Source organism: Podarcis vaucheri, assembly GCF_965113315.1.
Source record: "Podarcis vaucheri genome assembly, chromosome: 3".
NCBI lineage: Eukaryota > Metazoa > Chordata > Lepidosauria > Squamata > Lacertidae > Podarcis > Podarcis vaucheri.
The window spans coordinates 93,194,893-93,208,418 of NC_138761.1; positions in this window are offsets into that span (position 1 = coordinate 93,194,893).

A 13,526-nucleotide genomic window follows, 5' to 3' on the forward strand; every position below is an offset into this window, starting at 1 on the left:
TATCAACATTGTCAACATTTTGTGTTTTTAATCATTAAATTGTTATTGAGTACCTGTGCCTGCGTTTCAATACAGTGGCATCTTAGTGGATTTGAGAAGCTTTGCCGTGGAAGTGAAATTTTCATTATTAACAGTTCTGTTATGTGCAAATGAAGCCATCAACTGACCACTAAACCATGGCTTAGTGTTACGTGGGTGAGCCTGCATGAGCCTATAAACACTGGGCTCATGTAGTCCCTTCTGCCACATGGCTTGGATAAGTGATTTGCCTAAGTTTAGTTTTGCATAAGTATTAAGGGGGGGAAGGTAAAGGACCCCTGGACAGTTAAGTCCAGTCAAAGGCAACTATGGGGTTGCTGCGCTCATCTCACTTTCAGTCCGAGGGAGCCGGCGTTTGTCCCCAGACAGCTTTCCAGGTCATGTGGCCAGCATGACTAAACAGCTGCTGGTGCGACGGGACACCGTGACAGAAGCCAGAGCGCACGGAAACACCGTTTACCTTCCTGCCACAGGGGTACCTATTTATCTACTTGCACTGTTGTGCTTTCAAACTGCTAGGCTAGCAGGAGCTGGGACCGAACAACAGGAGCTCACCCTGTCACAGGGATTCAAACTGCCGACCTTCTGACCGGCAAGCCCAAGAGGCTCAGTGGTTTAGACCACAGCGCCACCCGCGTCCCACTAAGTATTATGTACAAAACAATGGTTAGTTAAACAAGCCAGCTTCATAATGTTTGGGTTTGAAGTTGCCTTGTTTAGAAACCAGCCATTGCTTTTTATAAACCAGGATATTCCTAGTTTATACGTAACACTAAGGGATTGTCCACATTTTATCATTATTTAGCTGTTGACCCCACCCCCCACCCCCACTTTCGAATTATACCAAAGTAGTCCACACCTGCACGATAGATGAGGAGGAACTTGGGTCTTTCTCGTTCATACCAGTAGGTATTTTGTATTTGTCTCTGCCTTCTATTTTTTTGATTCTGTTACGCTAACTCATTACATGAATTGCATGAGTCCAAAGCTTCACTTGGGCTACTTTTGTGCAGCAAACTAGACCATGGCTTGCATCTTTTACAGGAGACCTAGAATATAAATCACATTCCCCACCCCCCACCCCTTACACAGTAGCAGGCACTGTTAGGTATTTATCCACAAATTCTAATTCAAGGGAATAATTTAGCACACGATAGAGTTTCAGTTGCACCCATTTTAAAATTTTTGATGTGCAAAACCGAGCAAAATCAGTTTGATTTCTCCTCATTACATCCTGTTGCAGATGGAGCAATAAGAGTTTAAGTCCGTATTTTAAAAAATGTGGTTGAGCTTTTTTTGCAAGTTCTATTTTAAGGAAGTTCGGAGTTTGGACATTTCAGCGGCCCTACTTTTGTGTATCTTTCCCCCACAACACATACACCCCTATCCCAAGGAGACGTTAAAATAAAATAAAAAGTAAAGTATTGCTGTGCATAACATTTACCATCTTTCTGGAAAATGGGGAAGTTTAAGGGGGTTTTGGGAGGTAGAGAATTCTCCACACCATCCCCAAACCATAATTCCCAGAATTCTCCAGGAGAAGAAGCCATGGTAGTTTGAACTGAGACAAACTAGGCATAATGTGCTGTGTTGTGATTAATATGTGCAGTATGGCTTCATGGCGTTCAATAAAAAATTATGTCTGCATAAAAAAAAAGATCAACTTCTCAAAATTATCAGAGGTACACAATTCAGATCACTCTGAGGTACACTTAACATTCTGCAACATTCAGTGAATGTAACATTTACATTCAGTGTAAAACATTTGCTGCCTGGTATATAAAATTCATTTTCTCATAACACAAAGAGACCCTCAATTTCCCCCACCGCAGGTCTATTCAAACTTCTCCTTTCTTAAAAATAATGATAATATAAACATACAAAAAATCAGATTCCAACAGCCCCCTGAGTCATCAACCCTTGTAGCCACTGTGGTATCAGGTTGTATATCTATATAATTTTTGCTTTTTCCTCCTTTCTTCATTAGCTTTCATCACTTAACTCTCACAGAGGTCTGCTAATTGTCTGAGAGAATGGTGTCTTATTGTATGCTGCACACTCCTGTTCTATATTCTTCTTAAGAGATGTGGGCTAGTCTTGTGAACATGGAAGTTTAACGTAGGAGTCCCAGGCCACAATCCAGTCAACTACTTGAGGCTTGGCCAAGGATCGCATACCCTCAATGGGACGTCTGTTCCTCCTGGTATCTCGACATCAACATTCCTCTCTTCTTCCCTCCTCCTCCACATCTATCACAACCTACTACAGTGGAACCTCTACTTACAACCATAATCCGTTCTGGAGGTCCGGTCATAACTAGAAACGTACATAAGTAGAGGCGCACTTTTCCATAGAAAGTGCAGTGGTACCTCTGGTTAAGAACTTAATTTGTTCCGGAGGTCTGTTCTTAACCTGAAACTGTTCTTAACCTGAAGCACCACTTTAGCTAATGGGGCCTCCCGCTGCTGCCGCCACGCCGCTGGAGAACCATTCCTGTTCTCATCCTGAAGCAAAGTTCTTAACCTGAGGTACTATTTCTGGGTTAGCAGAGTCTGTAACCTGAAGCATATATAACCTGAAGCGTATGTAACCTGAGGGACCACTGTAATGGAAAAGTGAATTGATCCGTTCTAGACGATGAAAAACACCCCCTAAAACAGCAATTTAACATGGATTTTACTAACGAGACCATAGATCCATAAAATGAAGGTAATAATCAATGTACTATAAAATAAATAAGACAGTGTTGTAGATGAAAACATTTATTTTTTTTCCTTATGTGTGCTGAGGGTGGGTGGGCTTACCTGGCTTCAAGCTGGGGGTGGGGCAAGGGTCAGTAAAAGCCAGGGTCACTTTTTTTCTTGCCAGGCCAAGTTCTTCTCTGGACTTCCTCAGGTTAGTTCCTTGGTGGGCTTTGGGGCTGCAGTGCGCCCGGCTGTGCCTCTTGTATGCAGCACCTCTTCCATAGCTTTGGGGGTAGGGTGGGGGCCCTCTCCTCAGCAGCAGAGGCCTTAGTGCTGCTCCGCAGCTGGCCGGGCAAGCTCCAGGCTGCCAGCAAGGAAAGTTCATAAGTCGAAGCACCTACTGAAGGTTGTAACTGGCAACTCCAGGCTGCCAGCAAGGAAAGTTCATAAGTCGAAGCACCTACTGAAGGTTGTAACTGTAAGAAGAGCCATACATAAGTTGAGGTTCCACTGTACTGAAACTCTTCTGAGGGTGTGGGAGCTGGAAATCCTCCTGAAGTTTAAACACAGTTCAAAATGCTTTGGGGATGGGTATCAAAAGCCCAGCCAAGTGTGGAGTAGCAGGCAGTTCTCTCAGTTTGACACCCAGTGGTTGCAGGATTTTATAATATTATGGAAGTTTTATCCGCATTGCTCCTCTTTCTGCCCCAAATCAGAATATAAAGATTCTTCTTCGTAATATTGATCATTATTTCATTATGTCAACCCTAACCTGCCATCACCCACTTACACTAGTACCTAAAATCAGGAGCAAATTGGGTGCTACACCATTCATCTGCACAATTAGCCATTGAATTTATAGAGTGGTGTTCAACCAAGTATTCCTGCTTCGCAGAGTCCCTTCCAACTCTATGATTCTAGACCTGCTAAAAATAATGGCCCTACCTTGGTCAGGCTCATTCATTACAATAGGATTACAATGGTTCCTTGGTTCTCAAATGCCTTGGTACTCAAACAACTTGGAACCCAAACACTGCAAACCCGGAAGTAAGTGTTCCAGCTTGCGAACTTTTTTCAGAAGCCTAACGTGCTCTGTTTTGAGCGTTATGCTTCTGTTTTGAGTGCCACGCTTCCGTTTTGAGTATTACGCTTCCGATTTGAGTGTTACGCTGGCGATTTGAGTGCTACACTTCTGTTTTGAGTGTTACACTGAGGTCTGTCTGTTTTTGCTATTTATTTGGCGTTTTTGTTTTTGCAGCCCTTTTTTGTTTTGTTTTTTGTAACTGTGTGGAACCCAGTTCAGCTGCTGATGGATTGTGTGACTGCAGTGCATTGTTTATTGCTTTCATTTTATGGATCAATGGTCTCGTTAGATAGTAAAATTCATGTTCAATTGCTGTTTTAGGGGTTTTTTAAAGTCTGGAATGGATTAATCCATTTTGAATTACTTTCTATAGGAAAGCACACCTTGGTTTTGGAACGCTTTGGTTTTGGAACAGACTTTCAGAACAGATTACCAAGGTATCACTGTACTCCAATTTAGTTGACTATCAGCCATTGTTGTTAGAGTGAAATTGCAGGTGGGAAGACCAGACCCAGATCCTGACAGGGATAGGGACTGTGGCGGGCCATCAGACTCTTTGCCCTCTGCTCTGGTCCTGAACTTGTCCATCCCACACCTGCTATTTGCATGAAGAATACATCTTCCATTGCCTTCCTGACACAGGTGGTAGGAGAAGTGGGAGCTGTGTCTGCAATTAACACCGGTTATAAATATGTGAATAATGTGACACCTAGTTTGACCGTCATCTACTGACTGAAACTCAATTGTTCAGAAATATAAATAAAAATCCCAACATATGAGAGTTAGCTTCCATTGCATACATTGAATTTTGTGTTGAACTTTTTAAGTTAGTAGGCTCCCTTCTAACACTCCAAAAAGGCAGTGGTGTTTTGGGGTGGAGCGGGGGACAGCCCTGAATATCCGTGGATCCATTTTCAAACGACTGGATGTTCTTTATCAGGGTCTGAGAGCAGGGAGCAAATTTTGGTTTTATCTCCAGACTTGGTTGCTTATTCAAACACATATCCTGTTCTCTTTGTTGCTCTGATAATGAACCTTGCAAGACATTCTCTGACAAGTCAGTGCAATAAGACATCATCACCTAATCTGTGCTTGGCTCATCTTTTGCTGACGCCTCTGCTGGTCAGCTGTTCTATATCATGAATACAGTCATTCTGTACTGTACACAGAAGGCCTATTTGTGGACTGGGGGGGCATGAACCCAACACGGCCAGCAAGATGTATAGAACAATATATAAAACTATAAATGGAGGAATGGTATCAGAACTAAGGAGGAGGTCTGCCCCCACCACCAGTGTGGTGTAGTGGTTAAGAGCGGTGGACTCGTAATCTGGGGAACTGGGTTCGCGTCTCCGCTCCTCCACATGCAGATGCTGGGTGACCTTGAGCCAGTCACACTTCTCTGAAGTCTCTCAGCCCCGCTCACCTCACAGAGTGTTTGTTGTGGGGGAGGAAGGGAAAGGAGATTGCTAGCCGCTTTGAGACTCCTTCGGGTAGTGATAAAGCGGGATATCAAATCCAAACTCTTCTTCTTCTTCAACACCACTGTGAATCTTAGGAAGCTCATCCCAGAATTTCTAAAATTTGTCTGGCAGAGGAGAGGGAAAGGGTTTTCTGCAAACAGAACTGTCATCAATTATTTGCAAGGTAACAATTTTGATATGCCCTTGTAGGAGTTCTCCGTGGTGCTGACAGCCAGAATATAATGTCCTCTGACAAGACAATGAAGAACACATTTCCTTGTTACCTCGTCAGACCTCTTTGCATACAGTAGCAACTCTTAGGGAAAACTGAGGGAGAGGGGAGTAATTCAAGTTGCCACTAGATTATAGGGTGTTCACATTTTGATAACGAATTTTACAAACTGAACCCTGCACAATGAACTGTGAGGGAAATTAAAGGCAGAAGTTTGTCTCCTTTTTCCTGCAATGAATTATCCGTGGCAACCGGGCTATTCCTAGTGTTGACTGATGGACAGCCCTGACTATGCATTCTGTCTGTCATCCATTAAATGTGAGGCAGCATAAATTGGGTTCCCATTCAGTCATTGAGCAGACACAGACTTGCTTTACTTCGGCATGACTCATGTTCCTTCAGACCACAGTTCCCACACTTCCATGGTTGATATGCCAAACATCATAGGCCATAACAAGCATAGGGAGAAGTGAGGGGCTGTTCCCATTCCACCAGTTCTCTACAATCCTCTCCCCACTTTATAAACTGATAGTGGACATACCACATCATCTATTTTTTAAACTGTAATTATAATTATTGTACTCATAACTTGTCCTTCCTCCAAGAAGCCCAGAATATTATATTTCAAATGTGGAATTTTCCAGTCTTGCCCTTCAAAAAAAGTCTGTAAGGTGGGCAAGACTGATATAAATCAGCTGCCCCAGGGTCAGTAAGCAAGATTCATAGCTGAAAAGATCTTCCCAATCTACCACACTCTTAAGCTCTGAGTTCCACACTCTACTAACCAACTTACTCTATGCTTACCTATTAGCTGGATTCTGGTCCTCTGTCCATTGTGTGGTTGAATTTAAGATCTTAGTAGAGAATTAGGTCTTGTTTTAAATTAATGGGAATGTAGCTCATTGTATTTGATAGATTGTTAGTGCTTTAACATTATGCTAATGCCCTTGGAGTAGAGGACCAATGTAACTTTCCAAATAGGGTACCAGTCTAAGCTTCATGCAAATATTTGAAAGGACAGGTCTGAAGGGCACCTATTTCTGCACAGAGACAGCATCCTTCAAAGGCAGCAGCTCTGACACTTTGCATTAACCCAATGTGCCTAAAATGGAAAGGAGGTGATCATCTGTCCTGCTCCAGTGACTCATCTGAACTCACCTGACACAGCTTCATTTTCTACAGCTAAACAGATCTGTCTCTGGTCAGTACGTAGAGCAGTGTTCCCTTGAGGTCCTTCAGAGGAAAGTGTAATGAAAACAACAAGTTCCTCACACTTTGTGGCAAAGATAAAGGGATATTATATTGCGTGACCAGGCAGCAACCACCTCAGCCCCCAGGAATCACCAGTAAGTAATAATGACACATGACCACGTGTTATGGATTAAAATTTGGCCACAACTTTATTAAACTATCAAATGTAGAAGACCTTGGCTTAGGCATTGGGCGTGTATCCCTCCCAGCCCCCCACCCGGGGGAACTGGGGCTCCTCAAGGTAAATGGGATATGGGGGTGGAGTGCTCTACAAGACGTATGTGTATGCAGGCAGCCCACCCCATATCCCCTCACGCAGGGCAGTTCACTGACAACCTTTCAGTGTATGGCCAGTGACACTCATATTACAACCCCTTTAAGAGGGGACCCTGGAATCGCAGCCACAGGCGGGGGGTGGTGGTGTCACCACTTCATGCCCCCCCCATTTTAGGGAAGCCCAAGCCCAAGGCCTTAAACCGCCAAAGTTGTGACAAATTGCTATGGGGAAGACTAAGCTTGTCAATGCAGGAAAATTTCTAACCGGCTGTTCAACAGCAACCAGTCAAAAGACCGTAGCAGTGCCCGCTAAACAGGAAGAAAAAGGTTAACCTGTAAACAAGAAACATTAAACAAAGGGAGGGATGGGTGGCTGAAGCTCCTGAGCCAACTGCCTGTCTGCTGCCGACTCCACCCCCTATTTATATGACTGGCCCCATCTCCCAGCAGCATAACCTGAGGATGGGCATGAGCCTCCACAGAATAACACGGAGAGGCAGGCCAGCCCATACAAACTGGAAAGTTCCCCGGGGTCCGAAGCATCGTGTGTGATCCCGCAAAGTGCACCCACAGTGTAACGTGTGAGTGTTCACTATGGGAGAGGGAGAAAAAGTTCTCTCTTATCCACTTTCTCCCCGCAGTGCACAATTTTATACAAAAGTACTAAATCAGTTGCGGGGCCTGGTTCAGGAGGAGGGCTACCGGTAGCAGATCTGGGCCAGTCTCAAGGAGTGAATACAGGTCTTTAAAATAGTGCTCGACTTACACACACACCCTTTTTGCTCGTGCTGACTTGGTAGGTCACATAACTGAGTCGAAAGGAATTTCAAATACTTGAATGTCTCCCTTTCATCCTTCCACCACCACACCTCTCTTCTCAGACTAACCCCAGCCTTGGGTCAGCTGCCTTTGGCTGAGCTGGTGTGGAGAATGTTGATCAGCATATCTCCAGCTAAGCCAGGATGAAGGTCTTCAGCCGCATGCCACCTATTCTGAACTCTGCCCATCCCAGTGGATATCAGGTTTGGATTTCTCCCAAAGAAGACCACTCTCCTCAGTGTCTGAAAAAGGGGTCATAACAGGGGCAGAAATGTAGTCAGGGGCAATAGCCTGAAAGCCAGGCCGTTCAAGATGGAGGATTCGTGGATGAAAATTCGTAACAGAACATTTAAAACCTGTATGCCTCTGTATTCATAGCCCAAATACACCATAGTGTTGTTTTTAAATCAATATAAACACAAAGAACACAAGCTATTGCAATCAGCATGCCAGCAGGAGTAGCTTCAGTGGGGCAACAGGGATCCATTGCAGTGATGGTATTCCATCAGTGTGATTAATTCATGAGCAAGGAACTTTCTAAAAGCTGATAAAGGAAGTCAATCTGGTAGGAAAAAAAGTTAAAAGCTTGTGCCAATAACTGTGCATCTGAAGATAAGAGAGTTAAAGATGCAAAGAGGATGTTACAGGTCATTCCGTGTTCCCAAGGAAATTGATCCCTCGTCGATTGTAACTGGGCAGAAAATGTCAGCTGTTGTCAAGGCCCAGTTCCAAAATGGCTGCTTAATGTAGCTCCTAATGCCTGCTGTGCTTTGTTTTATCTCCTGATTAGTTCAGGTACTTTGATAATGCGAAGAGGCCACAGTCCTCCATGTCCTTCAGCCTTATGGCAAAGTTAATTTGCTTTATTTCAAACTGTCATATATTTCCCAATGCGATTTTTCTTCACAGCTGGCTGAGCTCTAAAACTAATTGAGTAGCCACTTCAGCTGTGCAGGGACACGTTCTCTGCTCTCGTGCTGAGAAACCTGATGCATCCTGCAGAACATACAAACGCCAAAAGGATTCACACTACCAGAAATATTTATGAAATAGTTATCAGGCTGCAAACAAACAAACAAACATTTGTCTTCTGCCATCTATTTCTTCCTGTTGGCTTCAATAAGCAGCTGCAATGGGTTTTCTTTCTTGCCAACAGACATTTTCTTAAACCATATATTCCAACTCTTTGTCAGGTTTATTTATATAACCATTTCTGTGTCAATTCAATGGAATCAGACTCAGAATAGCATTTATTGTTGCGGCCCAGAAACACACCTTTGACCGTAGTGATTTCTCAGCATTTTTGAGCTTGAGTGAACATGGAAATCTCTTAATACAACATGTAAATATCTAAGCATGAAATACAGATTTACATTGGCCATTTGTCACTTGGCTCTTCATTTTGCTGTGTTGTAAATCGTTTTGATTACTCAAAAAAAGGTCTGTTAAAAATACAATATGTAAAGGAGAGTGTTTTTGTTAATTCAAAATGTATATTCAAGTCCACACACACACACACACACACACACAACACACACATTCAATTAACAAAACCCCTTTTGTTATATGTTGTGCTGAAAGATTTCCATGTTCACTCGAGTTCAAAAATGCTGGGAATTTTTATTTTTTTAAATGCTGGGAAATTACTACTGCTAAGGGTGTGTCATTAACAGCCCTTAACTGACTCCATGGGCAACCAATACTATTCACAAAGAATAGTTGAGTTGTCAGGGTCCTAGAAAGTCATCTAGACGGTCTCCCTGCTTAGTGCAAGATAGCCACGAGTGAAGCATTTCTTTTTACTCCTCCTGCATACCTCCCACACAGAGGTTTGGTTAGTTCTGTAATTCTGAAAAGAATATAAATCTTATACAGTAAGTAGGTCACTATTTCGTGTTTGTGAAAGAGCACCTTACATTACACTGCTTTTTGAGTTTATGGAACAGGAAGGCTTCCAGCTTTGGGGTTCAGAGGTTATTGAGAATACATGATGCAATGCAATAATTATCAGTTCTTCCATCTAAAATTAAATTTATATAAGCCCCTTCAGAAGTCCAAAGAAGCGATCCTGATGAGAGTGGTTTCAAGATTCTAAATTACAGTTTAACAATCAATAATTATAATCCTATTCTACAATATTAATGACTTCCCGCTCACGCATGCTCGAGGTTTATAAATGTAATTACATATGATTGCATTTTAAAACTCCCTCATATCGAGTTTCATCCTCTTTAACAGGTTTCTTAATATAATCTACTATTTTTTTTCTTAGACTTCAGTATATAACTATTGCAAATAAATAAAGAACAAAATAAAAATTGAATATTTACAGGTGCTTTGCTTACATTATCTCAGCAATCCTTACAACAGGGGGACTGTATTTTACCCCTCACAAAGCTACAATTCGCAGCATGCTTAGCAAACTGTGGTTCCCAGGATTCTCATCTGGTTCAATGTAAACACTACTTTGCTTTGCCTTATGGAGGCTACTTGAACCTAGTTAGTTTTGTTGCATCAAAAATACTCCACCCTCTTTGTCTTTCATTAAACATAATTTATTTCAAAAGCAGATGGGGACTTTACTCAGCCTTGGTTTATGGTTTGCTTTCAATGCAGTTGTTTGATCTGGCTTTAAATCCATTGTACATAGCCAGTGAATAATTTTGCCCTTTGGTTCTAGTTGGCTTTGGGGAAGTGTGACACCAGACATTCAAAACTACAGAGAGGCTTGTTCCATCCCCCTGCTGTTTCATTTTTGACAAACTCCAGGCGATCTCTTTTAATAACCGCATGCCTTTGCCGTCCTGATTTGGTGGAAAGATGTTAAACTTTAAAATGCGTTCCCAGCTGATGCTAGATGAAACGTAAGGATACGGTCTCTCACTCAAGGGGTAAACCTGTCTCTGAACTCTTCCCTTTCAGTCGGCAGGTTGGAGTTTTACACAGCTGAGGGCTCCTCCATGCACAAACATCCCCTCCGCACAGAAAACCACTTATCCAGAAAATTTCAGCTTCTTCTCCTGAGATACCAGTTTTGTTTGAGGAACAGCTCCAGAGGCCAACCTAAATCCAGGAGGCCTCCGAAACCAGCAAACAACCATGACCGGATAGTAGCAAGCAAACCTCTGCATTGGCAGCTGAAGTTTCAGCTGCCCACCATTTAAACCAAAATCATTTCCAGCTCTGCCAATTAGTTGGCACCAGGGGCGGTGTGTGTGTGTTACAAGGCCAATGAAGGCACCGGAGCAGTGTCAGGAGCAAGCCAACATTCCCTGAGCCCTTCCCTCCATCACTCCCAATGTTCTTATTGGCTCTGTGATCCTAAAGGTAGTATGTGATTGGCCGACTGGTTGCAATCACTCTTGTGGCGGGGTCTAGAATTGTTTAAATGAAAATGGCAGGCCCAAAGAGGTTGGCAGCCACAGCGCTTCAGTGTGGGACATGTACTGGCAGGAAGTCTTTTTGCAGCAGCCTATGAACAAGGGAAGAGGGACGCGGGTGGCACTGTGGGTTAAACCACAGAGCCTAGAGCTTGCCAATCAGAAGGTCGGCGGTTTGAATCCCCGCGATGGTGTGAGCTCCCGTTGCTCGGTCCCTGCTCCTGCCAACCTAGCAGTTCGAAAGCACGTCAAAATGCAAGTAGATAAATTGGTACCGCTCCGGCGGGAAGGTAAACGGTGTTTCCATGCGCTGCTCTGGTTCTCCAGAAGCGGCTTAGTCATGCTGGCCACATGACCCGGAAGCTGTACGCTGGCTCCCTCGGCCAATAAAGCAAGATGAGCGCCGCAACCACAGAGTCGGCCACGACTGGACCTAATGGTCAGGGGTCCCTTTACCTTTACCTTTTTTACAAACAAGGGAGACAAGGGCTGCCATCAACAATGGCCACCAATAGCAAAATAATAATAATAATAATAATAATAATAATAATAATAATAATAATGGTGATGTGGTGAGATGGAAAATTCTAGTCAAAAGGGTCAAAAGGTAGTCAAAAGGGGAAGTGGCAGCACCAGTACTTGTTTGTGGAAGGAACTTGGGCTATTCTATCATTTGAACATTTACAGGCAGTCTGAAGCTGTACAGAGCAGGGTTTACCCTCTCAATCAGAGCTAGACCCAAGACAAAGGATAAGATGGTGCCCTCCCCATTCCATGTACAGACACTAACCACCTGAAGATAAATAAGTAAATCACAAACTCTGGAGAACTGAACCTAGAGGTCTGGAGAAATGAGGAGCTGAAACGGACGTACAGTGGTACCTCGGGTTACATACACTTCAGGTTACAGATTCCGCTAACCCAGAAATAGTACCTCAGGTTAAGAACTTTGCTTCAGGATGAGAACAGAAATTGTGCTCCGGCAGCGTGGCAGCAGCAGGAGGCCCCATTAGCTAAAGTGGTGCTTCAGGTTAAGAACAGTTTCAGGTTAAGAACGGACCTCCAGAACGAATTAAGTACTTAACCTGAGGTACCACTGTATTCCTATTCCTAGGACTCATCAATACAAAAGAAGCAGGTGCAGCTACACTTCTCCAGTGTAGCATTTATCCCCCCCCCCATCTGAAAGCCTTTTAGGCTTCCCGGGAGCTCTGTCCTGTGGCTGGAACATAACTGTGACCTTTGCTCTTAGCTCCGATACAATCAAGGAGATTGGGTTGCTGCAGTAAACAGCTTATTCCTTTGGCTCTTAACAGGGCTTAGCAGAGTTTCTCCAACTTTTTATTTTATTTTTTTAATTGATCAGAATAATAACAAACATTGGCAGAGACCAGAATGCTAACAGTGAGAATATTTTTGAAGTGAAAATTGTGTGGTGAATGAACTAGGGCTCAGGTGCCTGAAATATCACCACACCCCTCTAAACTACACATCTTCAAAGAGGCAGGAGATGATCTACCACAGCCTACAGAGATTGCATTCCTATTCTGGTTCTCTCCACTGCAAAAAAGAGAGAGAAGAAGGTAGGATTGTGTGAGCTCCAGAAAAGAAACAAAAGAAGCATAGGAGAACGATAATTTGAAAACGACTTCATATATAACTTTGTGAGGGGTGAACCACAGTCCTTTGAATTCTTGGAGGAAAAGAATGTGCGCCGATTGTGCTTTGAAGGCATTGTGTGTGTGCACACCTAGTGTGGAAATTCCCAGGACAGCTTCACTTGAGGCATCTGCAGGGCAGTAATAGCATCCAGCACTAGTACACCAGGTCACTGGCTTGAGGGTACGGAGTGCCCAAGGCAGGCGCTCTGCTTGCTTGCTTAAATCTCTTTGAAGTTCCTCTGAGTGTTGGACATAGTTATGCATTACAAGATCACCAGGCCTGTAGGTTGCTTGTCCTGGATTCCAAAGAGTTTCTGCTTAGAATCATTGACTTGAGCTCGTTTAGTCCAACCTGCTGCCCTTGCAAGAAATCTGCTGCAGGAAACCAGAGACGTGGCCACCATCCAGCCTCTGCTTAAATACCTCTAATGAAGGAGAGCCTGCCAATTTCCAAAGCAGGTTGCTTCCTAGTTTGAAAAGCTCATACCACCTGGAAATCAAAATCCTTTCCCCTATCATTCCTATCCTGATGAATAAGAGAGAACGGATCGGTTGGGTCATCTGTCTCAGAGGTTGGGGACATCAGGCCCAGGCTTCATGAGCTGGGGCTCAGGACTCTCCCAGGCTCCTACCTCTT